Below are 21,159 nucleotides of genomic sequence, written 5' to 3'. Positions count from 1 at the left end.
CCGTAACAGTGCCACCTGTGTAGGGAGACTGAACTGCACCTGCCTTTATACTACCCCCCCCTTTTAGGCTCCTTTCACACTAGTGGTCGTATTTTTGCCCCCCCCTAAAAAGTTATTTGTGGTTATTTGCTTTTCAGTGGGTGATTAAAAAAAAGGGTTTACCTTGGTGCCTAAGAAGGGCTCCAAAAAACCAGTGACCAATAATCGGAAGAATGACGGCAAGAAGTGGAATAAGAGCAGGAAGGAGAGTTATGACATCTGTGTGTATAACGTGCTCAAGCAGGTCCACCCCAACAACGGCATCTCATTCAAGGCCATGAGCATCATGAAATCTTTTCTCAATGACATCTTAGAGCACATCGCTGGAGAAGCTTCCCGCCTGGCTCATTACAACAAGTGCTCCACCATCACCAGCCAGGAGATCCAGACCGTTGTCCGCCTCCTCCTGCCCAGAGAGCTGGCCAAGCACGCCGTCTTCTAGGGCACCAAGGCCATTACCAATTACACCACAGCCAAGTAAAGCTTGACTCTAACCTGTGGAATCATCCCAATAAGATACAATGGCTCTTCTGAGAGCCACCCCCCCCCCCCCTAAAAAAAAAGAGTTATAAGACATTCAGTAGGTGATACTGAAATCTCCTGATGCCTTTTATTTGTTTCTTTTTTTATCACTGAAAGGCATTTTGCATTGTGGTAACAATCACAAGGATTTGTCTCGTGGTTGTGGCATGGCCCCATCCACTTACATGGGAAATGGTGCCACCTGTCAAACTGTGCATGCGGTGTTAAATTTGCTGCTTTGCATTGTCTGCCTGTAGGTGGGCAGTCAGAGCACAGTAAAAACGCAATGTTTTTACCGCCCCTGGCCATCTCTGTAATGAGATTGTCAGGGAACATCTGCAATTCTGTATTAACAGGTGACTGCACCTGGAAAAAGCACTGGCGAGGGACCTGGGCGGTGAACATAGGTGAGTCTTTCTGGTTTTACAAGGTAAGAAAAAAGTGTAGAATGAGTTAGATCGGTTAGGAGGAAGGTTAGTATTTTGCCAAGAGATGAGCCTGGTACAAGGTCTGTTTGGGACAGCTGTCAAAAATTTGTGAATGTCCCGGGACTGTTGGCAACTATGTCAGTGTCAGATTGCCCGCCACACTATCACAATCCCACTATAAGTCACTGATCACCACCATTACTACTATAAAAAAAATAATAATAATAATTCCCATATATATAATATAGTTTGTAGACACTATGGCCCAGATTCTCAAAGGGCTTACGACGGCGCAATGCCATGTACGCCATCGTAAGTCCTAATCTGGGCCGTCGTATCTATGCGACTGATTCTTAGAATCGGTTACTCATAGATAACCATTAGATCCGACAGGATCTTAAATGCAATTTTTTTTTGTCCGCTAGGTGTCACCTCCGTCGTTTTCCCAGTCGAAGTATGCAAATTAGCTAGATACGTGAATTCCCAAACATACGCGCAGCCGACGCAGTAAAGTTACGACGTTTACGTTAGGCTTGTCCCGGCGTAAAGTTGCCCCTGGGTATATGAGGCGCAATCAATGTTATGTATGGCCGTCGTTCCCGCGTCAACATTTTTGAATTTACGTAGTTTGCGTAAGTCGTCCGTGAATGGAGCTGGACGCCATTTACGTTCACGTCGAAACCAATGATGTCCTTGCGACGTCATTTGGAGCAATGCACCCTGGGATTTTTTCGGACGGCGCATACGCAGTACGTTCGGCGCGGGAACACTCTTAATTTAAATGCTACACACCCCCTACCCGCCTAATTTGAATTAGGCGGGCTTGCGCCGGGTGATTTACGCTTTACGCTTTGTGAATAAAGCACTTGCCTGTAAAACTTGCAGCGCCATAACGTAAATGAGATACGTTACACCCGCAGACATGTACGCCGATCTACAAGAATCTGCCCCTATAACTTTCACACAAACCAATCAATATACATTTATTGGGATTTTTGTTTCCCAATGACATGTAGCGGAAAACATTATGGCCAAAATGTATGAAGACATGTTATTTATTTCGTTTATTTGGATGTGTTTTATAGCAGAAAGTAAACAATATTGTCTTTTTTTTTTTTTCAAAAGTTTTGATATTTCTTCGTATAATAAATAAAAAACCTAGTGGTGATCAAATACCACCAAAAGAAAGCTCTATTTATGTGATAAAAAAAGTTACATAAATTAAATTTGAGTACAGCGTCACATGACTTGCAATTACCAGTTAAAATAGCAAAAAATGGCCTGGTCAGGAAGGGAGTAAAACCTTCTGGAGCTCAAGTGGTTAAAAAACGAACTAAAATGATTCACAGAGGCGTATCCTGAACCCTCCAGGTTACTCCTCTCAGGTCCAGACGACCCATTCAAACTGGAATACATATAACATGATATCTTGGGGCTTATGCTGTTCTTCTAGACCTCATGTGTAATGAAATCCATATACAAATCCATATACAAATCTAACTAATTTTGAGGGATGTGCTGGCCATGATGTTAGGAATGTCCTGGCCATAGTATGAGATTGTAAACAAAGCTCTGGACAGCTGAATACATATGACAGCAAAATTCTCTTTTCTGCTCACACACTATAAATCAATCTTTGTGTCTGTCTCCGAGTCCTGAAATTGTTTATTGGAACCAGTCAGGGCCGCGTTCCTCGGCATTACAAAAATGAAAATAATATTTTTCTTTTGGAACATTTGCAGGCTTATTCTGTAAGTCAGCGGAAAACGCACTGGGGATGTGCGAAGTGCAAAAGCCTATGCCAGCCAATCAGATTTCACTATACAGAAGTCTGATCACTCAAAGGGAATTTCCAGAGTATACCATGGTGGTCTACAATACAAACATGTCACAACAGTCACTTTGTAATGCAGATGCTGCTAAACAAAGTTCTATAAAGATATGAGATGATTTACACAGAACCTCCAGTTATTGCAATCTGCAGCCTTGAAGCTGTTCCCCATCATCCCACAGAGTATTAATTAAAACACCTTCTGTAGATAAAAGGAAATTCTCTGGAAATGCACTCCTATGTGTGCCAGTTCTTGAGCAGGGTGAGAGTCATTCCTATTAATAAAGAATTAGGCTAAGGAGGTTACCAATGTTTCAACCAAAGAAAGCAAATAAAAAGACTGCAGAAGTTATGTATATACATTACATGGCCATTCCAAGTTCCATAAATACATGTTTTAATGAATTATGTTAAGGAACTTGAGTGGCTTATACAGAGCAATGACCTCAACTCCACTGCACACCCTTTCTTCTCAATGTTACCAGACCTCACAAATGTTCTTTTGACTAAAAAGGCAAAAATTCCCACAGACACACACCAAAATCTTGTAGAAAGGTGGAGGCTGTTGTAGTCCAACGTTGTGTATGTGTGTTGGGAAGGGAGTGGTTGAGCCAATTCATCTTAATGCCCATGGTTTGGAAATGGAATGTCCTACTAGCTCATAGAGGTATGATGACCAGGTGTCCACAGCCTTTGCTATTACTTATATTTTCCACCATTAGGGTATTGGGACAATTAAAATAGAACTAAAATCTGAAGTTAAGTTAGTCTTTGATTTAAAGGGGAGCTTTGCAGTCCTTAGATGTGATTGTTTCATTTTTTTTTAGGCCTCGTCTCTTATTTTATACTTGCGACCCTTACAATAATACACTTCGGATCCTTGGGTAGCAACACTCAATCACTGCACTTTGATGTATCAATAGGGAGAAGCGGTATTGTCTCTTTATGGAGTTCTATTCCATCATGGGGTTTCATCGGACTTCCTTCTCGGGTGAGTTTGACCTGTTGATGAGCTCCTTCTGACCCACATTTAAAGGGGTTCTAAAGGTACAATTTTATTTTCCTAAATAGCTTCCTTTATCTTAGTGCAGTCCTCCTTCACTTACCTCATCCTTCGATCATGCTTCACCCCTCCCTTGGACTACAGGAGAGACAGGACGCTCTCTACGTTGCAGATAGAGAAAGAAGCTGTGTGTTAGTGGGCGTCCTGACTACCTGACACCTGCTTGCTCTCTTCCTGGTGGGCAATCCAGAGGGCTGCAACTTGGCATTAGCATGCAGCAAAACCCATCTTCACCATCCGGAACTCTGGTGAACATTGGCTAGTGCTTAGAACCCGCGCCCCAGGTGAGCCCACATCATCTGCTAGGGGGAACTGCTTGGGTATTTATTAAGCTGATTACTGTTTGAACCTCTCTACTGGTCCAGCCACTGGCCTCCATGCCTAATCCCAGGCCATGACAAAGGGCACTACGGAGGCTGGGCAGAACTATGGGATGTTAAGGGCTCTGCAAGCCTGGGAGCAGGGAGGCCAAGACCCAGTGGTTAAGAATCACAGCTGTAGATATCCCAGAGGCATGACATAATATCCCAGGGGCTGCAGTCCGCTGGGTAAGTCATTCTCATCCCAGAAGTGTAGGGAAGATTCTCAAAAAGAAAAAGGTAGTAAAGTATAGAAGTTATTTTGGCTGTACTTTCCCTGGGGATCACGGGAGTGCAGTTGCTCTCCTGTGACCCTTTTTCAGCCAACAGCGGACTAATTCTGCTTCTTTTAGCAACAATAAAATAGATAGACCACTTAATAATATCATGTACATAGGAGATTATATATAAAAAGGTCAGAGCATTAAGTTAAAGGACAATACATAGTTCGGTGCTTGGAAACCACATCTTGTTAAGTTTTATGTTAATGCTGTTTTGGAAAAGGAAAGTCATTTTAGTTAAAATCTAATCAGATCCTACAGAGGGCACTTAAAAAATTCTACTTCTAGGTTGATTTATTGGTAGATTTCAAACCAACTTTAACCTTAATGTTTAATCCAACGAAGTTCAATTCAGTTACCTTTCTACATTGTACAGCTGAACTATGCAATGTGATGGTTTAACAATGATGAAGTAAGAGGTTTTCTAAAACTCTTGGTTCAATAAAGATCAGCAATTATATTGGTCTCTAAATATTCAAATGTTAAAAGGCCTTTGGAGGAATTTTGAAGACAAATAATGATTCTACTGTTTAATGCTGAATTCCAGAGTAAGGATCTACTGCTCTCTACTGTCTGAATTTGAAAAAGGCCTGTAAATATTTTATTTATACACTTTATGTCCTGGGTCGTTGGCTTTGAAATCCTGGAAGGAGGAAGTGGGGAGAGAGAGAGAGAAAGACTCAGCCACATGTCCTGTCTATGCACTAAATCAGGGGCCTCCTAACTTTTCACTTTAAGGTCCACATTGTACATTTTACACATATTCACGTGACAAAAAATATAAAATCAGTTATTTATAAACTAATATGCTGCAGAAAAATAGATTCGAATTTGACAGGCTGTCGGAAGTAGAGCTGGATGGCACATCTGTATCCTCTGCCCGCACCTAAATGCTGTATGCTCATGCACAGGGGCTACATTTTTAGTGTGAACAGGGCCCCCCTTATACATTTGTGTACTCGTCAGAACCCAGCCACGCACTTGTGTCCCCATTAGATCCCTGTAGCACAGTTGTGTCCCCATCATTTGTGTTTCCATCAGAGACCCCCTGCATTTTTGTGCCCCCATCAGAGCCCCCCCCCCTGCATATTTCTGTCCAACATGAAAAAACAAAGTTTTGGCTTTAGGTATCCTTTAAAGTGAATATGTGCTTTGCCGATGCAAGAACAAAACAGGTTTTGTTTAATGCAGACCTCCACAGACATATACTGTACTTACCTTTCTTTTTCTGTTGATCCATTTGCCAAGCAGAGTGAAGAGGAATTCCTGTGTAAATTCCCAGTTGCCAAAGTCACAATATTCATCACCAACCATGTCTTAATATATCACCCAAACCATTATCTCATTCTTATCTTCAGGACTTCTTCAAAGCCTCTCCCATCTTTTGGAACTCTCTTCCTCAATCTGTCCAGCTATCTCCTACTTTGGCCACCTTTAGGCATTCCCAGTAAACTCATCTCTTCAGGGATGCCTATCCCACCACCACCTAACAACCAAACCTTTTAATTCTTCTATCAGCTCATCCCTCTACTTCCCCAACCCCCCCCCCCCCCAATTTTGTACTACGTGCCCCACCCTATTAGATTGTAAGCTCATATGAGCAGGGCCCTCTTATGCCTTATGTATTTTGTAATATTGTGTCTGTAATATCTTCCTTTATATTATAAAGCGCTGAAAACTGTTGGCACTATGTAAATTCCTATATAGTAATAATAATAATAATAATAATAATAATAATAATAATAATAATAATACAACAGCTAAGAAATTCAGACTGCAGCTTTCTCTTTTCTTTCTTCATGTGCTGTAGACAAGCTATATAGGAGTGCTGGGATGCACTCATAGCAGAGCAAAGTTTTTTCCCCCATTTTTTAGGTTTAATCAAAAGAAATGATTTCACTGTTCAGAAAAAAACAAAACAGTTGCAACGAGTATTAAAAAATCAAGTAATTAAAAAAAATACAATTAAATTGACATTCATTTTTTAGATAATTAATAAAATTATATATATATATATATATATATATATATATATATATATATATATAGCACCAAGGGTAGCCTCGTTGTGTGAGGGAAATTCTTGGGTGCTCATCCACAAAGAAATACATACCATACAAATCTAAAACAGGTATAGAGGCACTCATGGGTCTTGAGAAAGATGAACTGAGTTCCATCAAAACATGGACAAAAAAATGCTGAGAGAGTCACACAGCCATTAGAACCCGAGCATGTTCTAACTTGCACTCACCTGGGTTGCAGACCAGTTGACTCAGTCTTTACAGAGTAGTAGAGGTAGTAACACATGTGTGCGTTGCTTTGTTGGTGGAAAATAAATGACAGAAATCTGGAGCATCAAATTTTGAATGAAAATTGGCAAAAGTGAGAGTGAAGCTTTAGCTCAGGTGAACATTCCATGAAGGAATCAACTGTTTTTGAATGGCATAGATGGTTTAAAAAAGGGTGGGAAGTCGTCCACGGTGAAGCAAGGAATGAGCAGCCAATAGTCAATCAACATTGTTGGAAATTCTGAAAAGGTTAAATGTATCTCTTTCCTGACAAGTGGATTCTCCACCATGACAATGATCCTGCCCATGATGTGGTAAGTGTTCACAAGTTCCTGGCCCTGAAATCAATTCCAAAACATGACCAACCACCTTATTCCCCTGACTTGGCACCCTGCAACTTTTGGCTGTTTCCAAAATTATTAAAAATGGACACAGATTTGATGACATTCCGGAAATTCCAGCGCCCTGTGACAAAGATACCACGTAGCGTTCCAGAAAATGAATTCCAGAAATGTTTGCGGCAGTGGCACAGTCGTCTAGAAAAGTGCATGGCTTCACAAGGGGACTACTTTGAAGGTGACAACACCCGCAAGTATATAGGTAAGCAAACATTTTTTTTACAGTTTTTTTACAGTTTTTTCTGGGAACTAAGTTGCAGTCCATGTTTTGGTTTATTAAAGTGGTTGTAAAGGTTTGTGTTTTTTTGCCCTAATGCATCCTATGCATTAAGGTGAAAAAACACCTGGCAATGATGCCCCCCCAGCCCCTCGTTTTACTTACCTGAGCCCATTCACCTGCTCGGCTCATTCCCGGCGTCCTCTTCTCCACTGCTTCTCAGCATTGATTGGATAGATTTATAGCAGTGCAGCCATTGGCTCCCGCTGCTGTTAATCAAATCCAATGACACCGCCCCCGGGGGGGGGGGGCGAGACATACACTCTGGCCCAGATTCAAGAAGCAATTGCGCCTGTGTAACCATAAGTTATACGGCGCAATTGCTTACTTGCTCCGGTGTAACGAGTGCTCCTGATTCAGGAACCTTGTTACACCGACTGCAGCCTAAAATCTGCGCGGCATAAGGCTCTTATGCCTCGCAGATTTTAGGCTGCATTCTTGCGTGTGCCGCTAAGGGGCGCTCCCATTGTGATCAGCGTGTAGTATGCAAATTGCATACTACCAACTGATTCACAAACTTGCGCGGGCCCCGCGCAAGCCAGGTACAGAGTTTCCTACGGCAACTTTAGCGCAAGGCTGCCCATTCTAATAGCAGGGGCAGCCAATGCTAAAGTATAGCCGCCGCTCCCACGCCGTGAAATTTAGAATTTCACGGCGTTTGCGTAAGTGATGCGTGAATGGCGCTGGACGCCATTCACGTTCACTTTGAAGCAATGCAACGTCATTTGCCGCAATGCACGTCGGGAAAGTTTTGTACGCTCGGCGCGGGAGCGCGCCTAATTTAAATGATTCCCGCCCCCGGTGGGATCATTTACATTGCGCGCGCTTACGCCGGGCAATTTTGCCGGCGCGCCCTCGCAATTCACGGAGCTACTGCTCCGTGAATCGAGGGCAGCGCAAAATATTTGCGTGGGCGCAGGGCAAAATCGTTGCAAATATAGCGAAATTCTACCTGAATCTGGGCCTCTGTGTCTATGGAAGCCGAGTGTATGAGACGGGAGCTCGCCCGCAAGGTGACCCCCTCGGGAGAACTCTTCCCAAGGGGGTTATCTATTGTGGGGAGGAGCCGAGAGAGCTGCCGTGGGACCCCAGAATAGGAGGATCAGAGCCACTCTGTGCAAAACGAACTGCACAGTGGAGGAAAGTATGATATGTTTGTTTAAAAAAAGAAAAGAACAACACATATTGAAATTTACATAAACATATGCACCAATGTGTGTTAAAAGGTCATTGAATGCGCATGAGTGTAAATGGGCCAATAAGGTTCAGCAGATTTTATTTTTCATTTATTTAGGAACGCATCCAAACTAGTTTATTAAGCAATCCAGAGTGTGCGCTAGAATGAGTTGCTATAAAAGATGATTCTATAGGGATATCATTTCACAGCACTTACAGCAAAGGAATGTTTTCTTCAACCGCAAGAGGTGACCCACCTTCAAGAGTTGACCCTTGATAGAAATTAAATGTAAAATAATATTAATTCCCGTGAGTAAAGCCCTCTTATTTATTTATCTGTAAAGTAAGCAGAATTTATAAATATGCAATGTGTCTTTTTTCCAGAAATTTGCATAAACATATGCACTAATGTGTGTTAGAAGGTCATTGAATGCGTATGAGTGTGAATGGGCCAATAAGGGTCAACAGATGTTATATTCCATTTATTTAGTCAAGTGACCAAACTAGTTTAGTAAGCAATCCAGGGTGTGCACTAGAATGAGTTCCTTTCTATAGTAGATGATTCTATAAGGTTATAATTCAGAGTACTTACAGCAAAGGAGCATTTTCTACAACCGAAAGAGGTGACCCACTTTCAAGAGTTGACCCTTAAAAGAAATCAAAGGTAAAAAAAATATATATATTCCCACGAGTAAATCCCTCTTTTATTTATTTATCTGTATTGTAAGCAGAATTTATAAATGTGCGATGTGTCTTTTTTTCTCTGTAGAGCCAAGTGGACCATGTCAGCAGCAGGGTAATCAAGCACGTTGCCGCTATTGTTATGGATGCTAGATTCTGCTGATAAGAAAACGGCGAGCTTTCACAGTTCAGCAGACTTTCAGTAAGAGTCAGATTTGATTTTCTAATTGCCTGGCTGCGAAGAGCTTGAATTTCTTGCCTTGAATTTACATTGTTACGTGCTATTGTCCGCTCTAGGCTGCTGTAATATAATTAAATTGATTCCTATAAAGGCACTACTGGAATCAGTGTCAGGATTTCCAGATACTAAACAACTTTTCTCCGGCGTCTGATGAAATCGTATGGACAGCCAGATCCTCAAGGATATAAAGGAGTCATTAAATCAAAGTATTAAAAACAAACCAATTGTAAAGAGGCAGTTGAATAACAAGGTCGGTGATTGGTACGGGATGGATACCAATAATGACGGGAGTTCTGCCACTCTTATGATTTATAATTGAGCTTGGGGATAAATATTAGAATGGCATTTTCTAAGTTTCTGAAAATGTTGCTGCGTTTTGATGGGCACAGTGGCTGCATTTTAAAGGCAAAGTGGCGGTGTTTCGATGGCACAGTGGCGGCGTTTTTATGGGCATGGTGGCAGCGTTTTGATGGGCACGGTGGCAGCGTTTTGATGGGCACGGTGGCAGCGTTTTGATGGGCACTGTGGCGGCGTTTTATGGGCACAGTGGTGTCGTTTGATGGGCACAGTGGCTACGTTTGATGGGCACAGTGGCAGCGTTTTGATGGGCACAGTGGCAGTGTTTGATGGGCACAGTGGCTACGTTTGATGGGCACAGTGGCAGCGTGTTGATGGGCACGGTGGCAGCGTTTTGATGGGCACAGTGGCTGCATTTTAAAGGCAAAGTGGCGGTGTTTCGATGGCACAGTGGCGGCGTTTTTATGGGCATGGTGGCAGCGTTTTGATGGGCATGGTGGCGGCGTTTTGATGGGCACGGTGGCAGCGTTTTGATGGGCACTGTGGCGGCGTTTTATGGGCACAGTGGTGTCGTTTGATGGGCACAGTGGCTACGTTTGATGGGCACAGTGGCAGCGTTTTGATGGGCACAGTGGCAGTGTTTGATGGGCACAGTGGCTACGTTTGATGGGCACAGTGGCAGCGTTTTGATGGGCACGGTGGCGGCGTTTTGATGGACACAGTGGAGGCGTTTTGATGGGCACAGTCTAGGCGTTTGATGGGCACAGTGGCTGCGTTTTAAAGGAAAAGTGGCGGCGTTTTGATGGGCAGAGTGGCAGCGTTTTGATGGGCAGAGTGGCGGCGTTTTGATGGGCACAGTGGCGGCGTTTTAATGGGCACAGTGGCTACGTTTGATGGGCACAGTGGCAGCGTTTTGATGGGCAGGGTGGCGGCGTTTTGATGGACACAGTGGAGGCGTTTTGATGGGCACAGTGGAGGCGTTTGATGGGCACAGTGGCTGCGTTTTAAAGGAAAAGTGGCGGCGTTTTGATGGGCAGAGTGGCAGCGTTTTAATGGGCACAGTGGCTCCGTTTTGATGGGCACAGTGGCTCAGTTTTGATGGGCACAGTGGCTGCGTTTTGATGGGCACAGTGGCTGCATTTTGATGGGCACAGTGGCTGCGTGTGAGGGCACAGTGAGGCTGCAATTTATGTTTTTTTTCAGAATTTCAGTTTGTTTGCGCACCCCTAAAAATTTGGAGCACCAGCCGCCACCGCTTTCAGCTGTCAGCAGGGAAGCCTATGTAAGTATATGTAATCACAGTGGCTGCATTTTGATGGGCACAGTGGCTGCGTTTTAAAGGAAAATTGGCGGCGTTTTGATGGCACGGTGGCAGTGTTTTGATGGGCGCGGTGGCGGCGTTTTGATGGGCACGGTGGCGGCGTTTTGATGGGCACAGTGGCGGCATTTGATGTGCACAGTGGCAGCGTTTGATGGGTACAGTGGCAGTGTTTTGATGGGCACAGTGGCAGCGTTTTGATGGGCACAGTGGCAGCGTTTTGATGGGCACAGTGGCAGCGTTTGATGGGCACAGTGGCTACGTTTGATGGGCACAGTGGCGGCGTTTTGATGGGCGCAGTGGCTACGTTTGATGGGCACAGTGGCTACGTTTAATGGGCACAGTGGCTGCGTTTTGATGGGCACAGTGGCTGCGTTTTGATGGGCACAGTGGCCGCGTTTTGATGGGCACAGTGACTGCGTTTTGATGGGCACAGTGGCTGCGTGTAAGGGCACAGTGAGGCTGCAATTTATGTTTTTTTTTTCAGAGTTTGTTTGTTTGCGCCCCCCTAAAAATTTGGAGCACCAGCCGCCACTGCTTTCAGCTGTCAGCAGGGAAGCCTATGTAAGTATATGTAATCACTTATAAAAAAAGTATGCACACAAATGTTTCTTTCATTTCTATTTTACATTGAATTGGTTTGTTTTACAAGCTAAGGGTTCACATATACGTTAAAATTCGCATATGCTTTAGAATTTATGTGCAGAAACAAAAGTGTGTATTTCATGCCAAGTTAACACGCTTTGTTTCAATAGTAAAAAACCTTCAAAAAAGTACATCAGATGCAAATTAGTGTACGGAAATGAAAAGTGGGGATGTTTGTAAAGGTTTTATATTCAGACGTTCATAAATTTAATTTTGAAAAAAAGATAATTAAATAAATATTGAAGAAAGAAGGTCAAACTGAATGTTCAAAATGAAATTGAAAATAAAAAGGATGCAAATGTCACATGAAAATTTAAATAGGGTTATATAATTAAGGTCAATTTAGGAGTGAAAGTGAATTAAAAAAAAATGAAGTACTATATATACACATATAAAATATATACATAAATACTTTTTGTCAGATCACTAGCAATTTGAGTTTTTTCTCACATCTGTTATCATCCTATTACAAATGCTCAGATTTTTGGGCGCATTTATATGTAATGTTGTAAACTTACGGCACAAATTACAAATATGCGCTACGTTTTTTTTTTTTACATTAATACATTTTTGTCCACATTTTGCATGTCATCTCTCTGAACAATATGCTGTTTTCAGTCTCAGCGGTGGTTAATTATGGGATGTAGGGTTCCAGCACCTTGTACCTCTGGACCCCTTTACATTACACAGCACCCTGCTCCTCTGGACCCCTTTACATTACACAGCACCCTGCACCTCTGGACCCCTTTACATTACATAGCACCGCACCTCTGGACCTCTTTACATTACATAGCACCCTGCACCTCTGGACCCCTTTACATTACACAGCACCCTGCACCTCTGGACCCCTTTACATTACACAGACACCCCCTAACAGTTCTGGACCCCCTGCATGTTACACTGGGGGGAGATGTGACATGGGGCCCGCAGGCCACCGCGGCTCACCGGGCATATGCCCGGTATGCCCTATGGCCAGTCCATGCCTGGGCACAAGATAGCAATTTGTTACTATTTCTTGAGCTTTTTTTTCAGAGTTTTTCTTTTAAATCTTTGTTAATTTTATGCATGGGAAAATAAAATAATATATTTACACTAGGTTTATTAATTTGGCGCACTTTAAAGTGATTGTAAAGGCAGAAGGTTTTTGATCTTAATGCATTCTATGCATTAAGATCAAAAACCTTCTATGTGCATCAGCTGCCCCAGCACCCCTAATACTTATGTAGCGCTACCCCCTCAAGAGCCGCTGGTTAGATTTGGGATCGGCGTAATTATGTTACCTCTACGATGTGTCTAGGGATGATGATGATGGTGTGAAGCAATAACGGAATAGCAGATAGCAGATAGCAGAGTGACGTTTTCTGTGCTTTATTACTGGTCCAACATGACCAACAATCAAACTGAGGTAGATAGAAGTAGGTTGGTGAAAAGAGAGAATTCTGCAGATTCAGGCCTATGGATGAATGGAAGCAGTCCTGCTTCCAGTAGCAATGCTTTCTCCGTCGCCACTCCAGCCGGAGTAGGTAAAGTGCCCCTGGACAGGCCCCTCTCACAGGTCTGGCAGCAGGAGCGTCACTAGAACTTCTGGGAAGGAACAGGTCTCTGCCACAGACCTGGCTCTATTGGAATTTGAGACTTGTAAAGAGACCTCTGCCACAGGCCTAGTACTTGAGAACATGAATAGTGGAGCAAATTCTCCCAGTTGATAGCCTGAATCTCCCTCAGGTAGACTTCTTGTCCTTGGGTCACCGACTGACAGTTTGCAGCATACAACCTGTCAGTGTCCGGTCACCCAGATCCCCAATGGTTCGTCTAAGCCCTGTTGGATCACCTGCCTCCAGGTTCACCTCAGACCGACTCCCCATCGAACAGCACAACTCGCTTGGGATCTTCTTGATGAGAGGTGGGGAACCCAGTAAGTCACTGGGGTCCCTTTGCAGCATCAGTTGCTCCGGGCCATGAGGGCCCAGAGTCAGGAACTCTGCGTAGCATGTGCGCCCAGACCTGGTAGGCCATATCGCCGGGGCCGTGATGTGCGCACACCCTAAATAGAGATTTCTTTTGGTGGTATTTGATCACATCTGCAGTTTTTATTTTTTGCGCTATAAACAAAAATAGAGCGTCAATTTTGAAAAAAATTCAATATTTTTTACTTTTTGCTATAATAAATATCCCCCCCCCCCCAAAAAAAAACGATTTTTTTCCTCAGTTTAGGCCGATACGTATTCTTCTACCTATTTTTGGTAAAAAAAATTGCAATAAGCATTTAACGATTGGTTTGCGGTTACAAAATAGGGGATAGTTTTATGGCATTTTTTTTTATATTTTTTTTTTACTACTAATGGCGCCAATCAGTGATTTTTTTTCATGACTGCGACATTATGGAGGACACATTGAACATTTTGACACATTTTTGGGACCATTGTCATTTTCACAGCAAAAAATGCTATAAAAATGCATTGATTACTGTGAAAATGAAAATGATAATTGCAGTTTAGGAGTTAACCACTAGGGGGCACTGTAGGGGTTAAGTGTGAACTCATATGTGTTTCTAACTGTAGGGGGCGGGGCTGGACGAGTGACATCATTGATCGTCTTTCCCTATATCAGGGAACAGACGATCAATGACACTGCCACTGTGAAGAACAGGGAAGGTGTGTTTACACTTACCTCTCCCCGTTCTACAGCTCCTGCGACCGATCGTGGGACACCGGCAGTGATCCAGTCCGTGGGTCCCGTGGCCGCGGTCACGGAGCTTCAGACCGGGTGGCGTGCGCGTGACCCACGGCTGGGCTCTTAAAGGCGACGTACATGTACGTGCCTGTGCCCAGCCGTGCCATTCTGCCGACGTATATCGGCGTTAGGCGGTCCTGAAGTGGTTAAAAACCACAGAGGTAACACTAATTTCACTAGTTTGGCACACTGGGACATGAAATTCGTGTGGACTTCATCATCTAAGTAAACAAAGGACAGAAAAGAAAGGAGGGGTGAAATTGAACAGAAAAGACAAATGAAACAAGTGGAAATGAGGCAAATACGCGTTTGGAAAAAAATGAAAGTGCAAAATGTTGTCTTAGAGCCCCCAAGTCCCCAAAGGGTCTCCCATGTAACTGAATTTCTATCGATGGCCCTGTGGATAAACAATAATATTGCCAAAGCTGAAATATCCACACGTGGATTTATCAATTGGGCTGGAGTCTTTGTAAATTATTTTCTGCACAGATATAGATTACTATCATTACCAAAGGGGACCAGGAGGATGAAGGCTGCAATTGATCTATAAGATAAACGACTGCGCCGAGCAGAAGGAATACGAGGAAACATGTAGCTAATTTTCAAGCTAAGCTTTGGATCAGGAAAATTATCTTGTGTGCACAACTCTTTCTCAGGGAAAAACAGTGGTGTTAACACTTTTATTTGAACATTTGTTCTAATGGGTGATGGGGGGTTAGTGTGGCTAGTGATATTTTATTTCTATCTTATTCTTTTATTGCTTTACCTTTTACATTTTTGTAAAGCATAACTCCAGCCACATAACAGCTTAAAGGAGTTGTAAAGGAAAACATTTTTTTGCCTAAAATTTATGGGCCAGATTCACAGTGGACTTACGACGGCGTGTCTCCACAAACGCCGTCGTAAGTCCGAATGTGATCCGTCGTATCTATGCGCCTGATTCTTAGAATCAGTTACGCATAGATTTGGCCAAGATACGAGCGGCGCAAGTCTCCTACGCCGTTGTATCTTGGGTGCATATTTACGCTGGCCGCAAGGGGCGCTTCCGTAGATTTACGCATTGAATATGTAAATTAGGTAGATATGCCGATTCACGAACGTACTTGCGCCCGCTACGCCGTTTACGTTAGGCTTACGTCCGGCGTAAAGTTACCCCTGCTATATGAGGCGCAGCCAATGCAAAGTATGGATGTCGGCAAGCGTATCTTTTTACGTCGTTTACGTAATTCGCACATGAATGGGGCTGTGCGTAGGTTACGTTTACATCACAGGCATTGGGCGTGGCGCATCTTATGGAGTAAGTTCAACGTGATACTGAGCATACGCACGCATGCGCCGTTCGTTAGGCGCGTCATTTACATGGGGTCACGATTCATTTACATACAACACGAAAAACATAGCGGGTTACCCATGTCTACCTCTCATTGGGCGAGTGTCATTATGGGGCGTGATCACCCGGGGACATCACCAGGTAATCCAGCCCCCATGTTTATCTGTCATTCGGAAATGACACTCGCCCAATAAGAGGTAGACGGGGAGTGGAGGGACCCGTTACATTACCAATTCAAATTCGGCACTATTTACATCTGAACCTCAGAATAACCAAAAATATATATTAATATTCAGACCAAAATAAATTGTACATGTCTAGTGGATAGTTCTAAATGGTGAAAAAAGGTTGAGAAACACTGTTTTACAGGATCTAGCACAATGCGAGACATCCTTCATTACAGGTACTGTAAGTTGGGTCACTAAAGCTGTAGAGGTTTTTGTTGTTTGGTTTTGTAAGCTAAATTTCCGCTTTAGCAACTTTTATTTTCTTTTATTGAGGGCCTAACTGAAATAAATCATGAAAATAAATCAATAAATTGCAAGGTGAAGCGCTGAGCAAAATTTAAAATCTGACAGATAATGATGTTCTCCCCCATTTCCCTATAAAACAAACAAAGCAAATTTGTTTAAAAATCTTACTCTCTGCGCCTCGTTAACTCCATAAAACGTATGGATTATTAATGACATTAAAAAATAAAATGTTTTCCTTTCCCCATTTTACTGTTATCATCCAATGTTAAGAATATACACCACAAGGGGCCAGATTCAGAAAGAGTTATGCCGGCGTATCACTGATACGCCGGCATAACTCACACTTTGCGCCGGCTTATCTGTTTTTCTGTATGCAGAAAACAAGATAAGCCGGTTTGCAGCAAAGATCTGACAGGCGTAATTGTATTACACCGTCGGATCTTAACTGCAATTTTAAAATGGCCGCTGGGGGCGTTCTCGCTGATTTACGCTGAGAATATGTAAATCAGCGAGATACGCCAATTCACAAACGTACGCGGGCCCGACGCAGTCACTTTACGCAGTTTACGTAAGGGTTTTCCCGGCGTAAAGATAAAGCTGCCCAAAGCAGGCGCATTCTATGTTAAGTATGGACGTCGTGACTGCGGGAAATTTGTAAATTTTTACGTCGTTTGCGTAACTCGTCCGTGAATGGGGATTTACGTTGATTACGTTCACGACGAAAACACCGTTATAATTTGGAGCATGCGCACTGGGATTTTTCTAAGGCCGGCGCATGCGCAGTACGTTCGGCGCGTGGATGCGCCTAATTTAAATAGGAGATGCCCCCAACCGCCTATTTTGAATTAGCCCGCCCAATTTACGCTACGCCGCCGCAACTTAACACGCAAGTGCTTTGTGAATACAGCACTTGCGTGTTAAGTTGCGGCGGCTTAACGTAAATAAGAAAGGTTACGCCGCCGCAACTTTGCACGCGGCTTTCTGAATCTGGCCCTATGACTTCAGCCAAATATCTTTGATGACATGTAAAGGAGTTCTGACAGGTTAAAACCACTATTTTATCTTGTGCTTTCATCTCACAATAGCCTAATGCAGTAAGATCCAGTAACACATGCCGCATGCTAGAAGTGGTATTATCAGATTATTACGCTTTATTAAGAAAATAAAAAGAAATCAGATGTGTTTAATGCCTGAAACTGTTTGAGGGTAAAGTTTCCTGCATTGTTAAGGCATAATAATGTTTTCTTTTAGATTTTCCTGTTTGATTGATTTGACTGCATTATATAAAATCAATTTTTAATCCCTGCAGCAAGTCAGTGAAAGATCTCAACTGGGGAATGGTTTTAAGACGTTTGGGAACTGTGGGGAGGTGCAATAATGACCAAGCACATCCTGGGCAAAAGATCTGCAAAAAAAAAAAATATATATATTCGTATCATTTTTTAAAAGCAGCTTTTAATCCCCACAATGCTAAAAGTTTCACCCTATGCCGGGTCTTTATTACGTGTGTATAGAAAACAATGCCAAATGTAAAGCTAAATTCTACAGGCAAGAGCTTTTGTTTAAAAACAGATGTAAGCTGCAGGCCCCGTCAAGGCTCTCTGTGTACTGCAGTCCTAACTCTTAGGCTGCATTCACACCTTGGCGTACCTAATCGCAGTGTTTTGTCCCAACAAATTGCGTTGTTTTGTACCGCGATTTGCGGCGACAAAACGCCGCGATTGTGAATGCAGCTTACCCCAGGTCCACATCTCCTATCCCGAACGCCAAAAGCTGCCTGAAAAAAAGGTCCGGGACTTGTTTTCAGGCGGCAGGCGTACGGCGTTCGGCGTGGAGATGTGAACCATCTCCATAGAGGGCAATGTAAAATCATCCCTCCAGCATCTTATGGGATGCTGCGGCGTCGCGCTTCAGGCGTATATATACGCCTAGGTGTGAACAGAGCCTAAAATTTAAAGTCTCCTCAGTGGAAGCACATGCTTTTTAAGTTTTAAGTGTACAGCTTGTATAACAGTGTGAATTTGCTGTCCCCTCACAATAACTCTACACACAGCCATTATTGTCTAAACCGCTACAAAAGTAAGTACACCCCTAAAGTGAAAATGTCCAAATTGGGCCCAATTAGCCATTTCCCTCCCTGGGGAATTGTTGCTCTACATAAAGATGGCCTAGGCTATAAGAAGATTGCTAAGACCCGGAAACTGAGCTGCAGCACGGTGGCCAAGACCATACAGGGATTTAACAGGACAGGTTCCATTTAGAACAGGCCTCGCCATGGTCGACCAAAGAAGTTGAGTGCACGTGCTAAGCGTCATATCCAGAGGTTGTCTTCGGGAAATAGACCTATTATGCCTTTGTCTTGCTGGTGGTGTTTTTTTATTTTTTTAAGTGGGTTTACAACCACTTTAAGGCATCAGCATACCAAAGCATTATAACCATTTGGACGTATTTATATATATTTTAACTAACATGACCCCTACCCATGGGAACTTCAACATAAAGCCAGAAAACTCCTAGGCACCCCCATGTGCCAATACTTAGGTCTGGCAATCTGCAAATACAGTCACAATGTACTGTAAAGAGGATCTTCCATCTATATGTGAAATATTTAATTCAGCCATTATAATAAATCAGTATTCAGTATTATAATACTTCTAAGTCCATGGAGTCCAGTGACATCTACCTCTAAGGCCCCGTACTCACGACCAAACATGTCTGCTGAAACTGGTCCGCAGACCAGTTTCAGCAGACATGTTTGGCCGTGTGTAGGCCCGAGCGGACCATTTTCGGGCGGATCGGACAGGTTTCCAGCGGACAACTGTTTCCTGGACTTGCTTTAAAACAGTCCGCTGGAAACCTGTCCGCCCGGACATGTACAGTCGTCTGTACAGACCTACCGTACATGTCCTGCCGCCCGCCATCCCTCGCATGCGTCGAATGACTTCGACGCATGCGTGGAAGCATTTTAAAGGCAGGCCGCCCACGTAAAGGCGACACCGCGGACACGCCCCGCGTATTGTTTGCGCGCGGACCTCTGTTCGATGGTGTGTACAGCCATCGAACAGAAGTCCCCGGGCAGACATGTCCGATGAAAACGGTCCACGGACTGGTTTCATCGGACATGTCTGCTCGTGAGTACTCGGCCTAACTCTACATTTTCCACCATACTTCCCACCTTCCATGCCGCCATCTTGGATCCAGGATCATTGAAAGCCAACTGTTGCTCCTTGACGTCCTCATCTGGCCCTTAACCTTCTCGGATGTGTTATATGGACATCCCAGGAGGCTGCAGGTGACCTGAGTGTACGCCACTCTTACTTAATGCACACACCTGAGCCATAGAAAGCCTGCCTGGATTGCTTTTCCCTTCCTGGACTGAAGTTGAACACTGTCCAAGAGGAGTACCATATGTCCTAATAGCTCCACAGATAGCAGTGAATTACTGATAAAACCACTTAGATATTATTTTCACAGCCATCAATTTCTCATCTTCTTCTAGAACGTAGTACTCCGGATACCCTTTACCTCTTGTGACCTCCTTTGTATTTGTTTTTATTACCATAGCATAATGCACTTGATGTTCTCTTGCAAATCACTGTACATTTCTGCAATTTTTACCGAAAAGTCCCGGTTTCTGGAAAGTAAGTTATCACTACCCATGATGCATCACTCCACAGCACAGTCATTAGCCCCAGTCTTATGCCTTCTTGTACAGATGATAGAAAGCAATCCTTTTAATGCCATAATATTATTACACAGACAAACACTAAACCAAAAAAGTATCTCTGATAAAGCATGCGGGAAATGGATATTATATTCCAGTAAGAATTACATCAAGATTTCTAAGCAATGGTACACTTAAAAGCAAGATCGCGAACCGCAGATCACAGCTGTGATGTGTTAGCAAGTCAATACAAAAAGAATGTGCCAATGGTAGGAAAGGCGCAAAATCTGATTTATGGATAAGCTGTTAAAGCAATATAGACGTAATCTGTGAAGATGGTTTAAAAAGCTTTATGTGCACTTTTGTTCTGAGGAAGTTTTTAAAGAAGAAGAGTGAAAAAAAAAAAAAAAAAAGCTATATAAACAGCGGGTAAATAAGTATTGAACATGTTACCATTTTTCTTGGTAAATATTTTTCGAAAGGTGCTATTGACATGACATTTTCACCTCATGTCGGTAACAACCCATGCAATCCAGACATGCAAAAAAACCTAAACAAATAAGTTCAGAAATTAAGTTGTGTGCAATAGGAATGTATAAATATCTGACTACATTTTAGATTCCCCTTCTATTTCTTTTTGAATAGAAATTAACTTTTGAATGTATGTGTTTTGACATAACTAGCTTAACTAACAGTTTGCATAGAAACAGACCCTGTGAGTCACTGTGGTTAAGCTGATTCACGGAGCAGCCTGTTGTGTCAGCAAAGTCATTAGCTGGTCATTAGCAAGTTTAAATCATGATAATAAAGTACTGAGTTTGTATAACTTTTAGAAACATATGCTTTAAAAAAAAAGCCCCTCCCTTCCTTCTTCTGCATATAAGCCACTGTTGTACTCAATAAAAGTCAGAGTGAGTGAGTGAGTGAATAACTTATATAGCGCTACAAATGCAAACTGAATCGCCTCAAGGCGCTTGGCATGCATTTTCTTTCTGTTTAACCCTCAGAATAGGTGGGTCTTGAGTTTTTTTCTGAAGGCCAGGTGATCAATTTCCGGATATTAGTTGGTAATGCGTTCCACAGTCGAGGTCCTTGGACTGCAAATCGACGTTCTC

General features: G+C 43.0%; 1 pseudogene; it reads left to right on the top strand.

The window, feature by feature from the left end:
* The window catches only part of LOC120916832, a 1,536-nt pseudogene extending 1,016 nt beyond the window's left edge, over positions 1-520 (top strand).
* The last annotated feature ends 20,639 nt before the right edge of the window (positions 521-21,159 follow it).

Source organism: Rana temporaria, chromosome 11 (genome assembly GCF_905171775.1).
Source record: "Rana temporaria chromosome 11, aRanTem1.1, whole genome shotgun sequence".
NCBI classification, from domain to species: Eukaryota; Metazoa; Chordata; class Amphibia; order Anura; family Ranidae; genus Rana; species Rana temporaria.
This window is presented reverse-complemented; position numbering and strand designations above follow the sequence as displayed.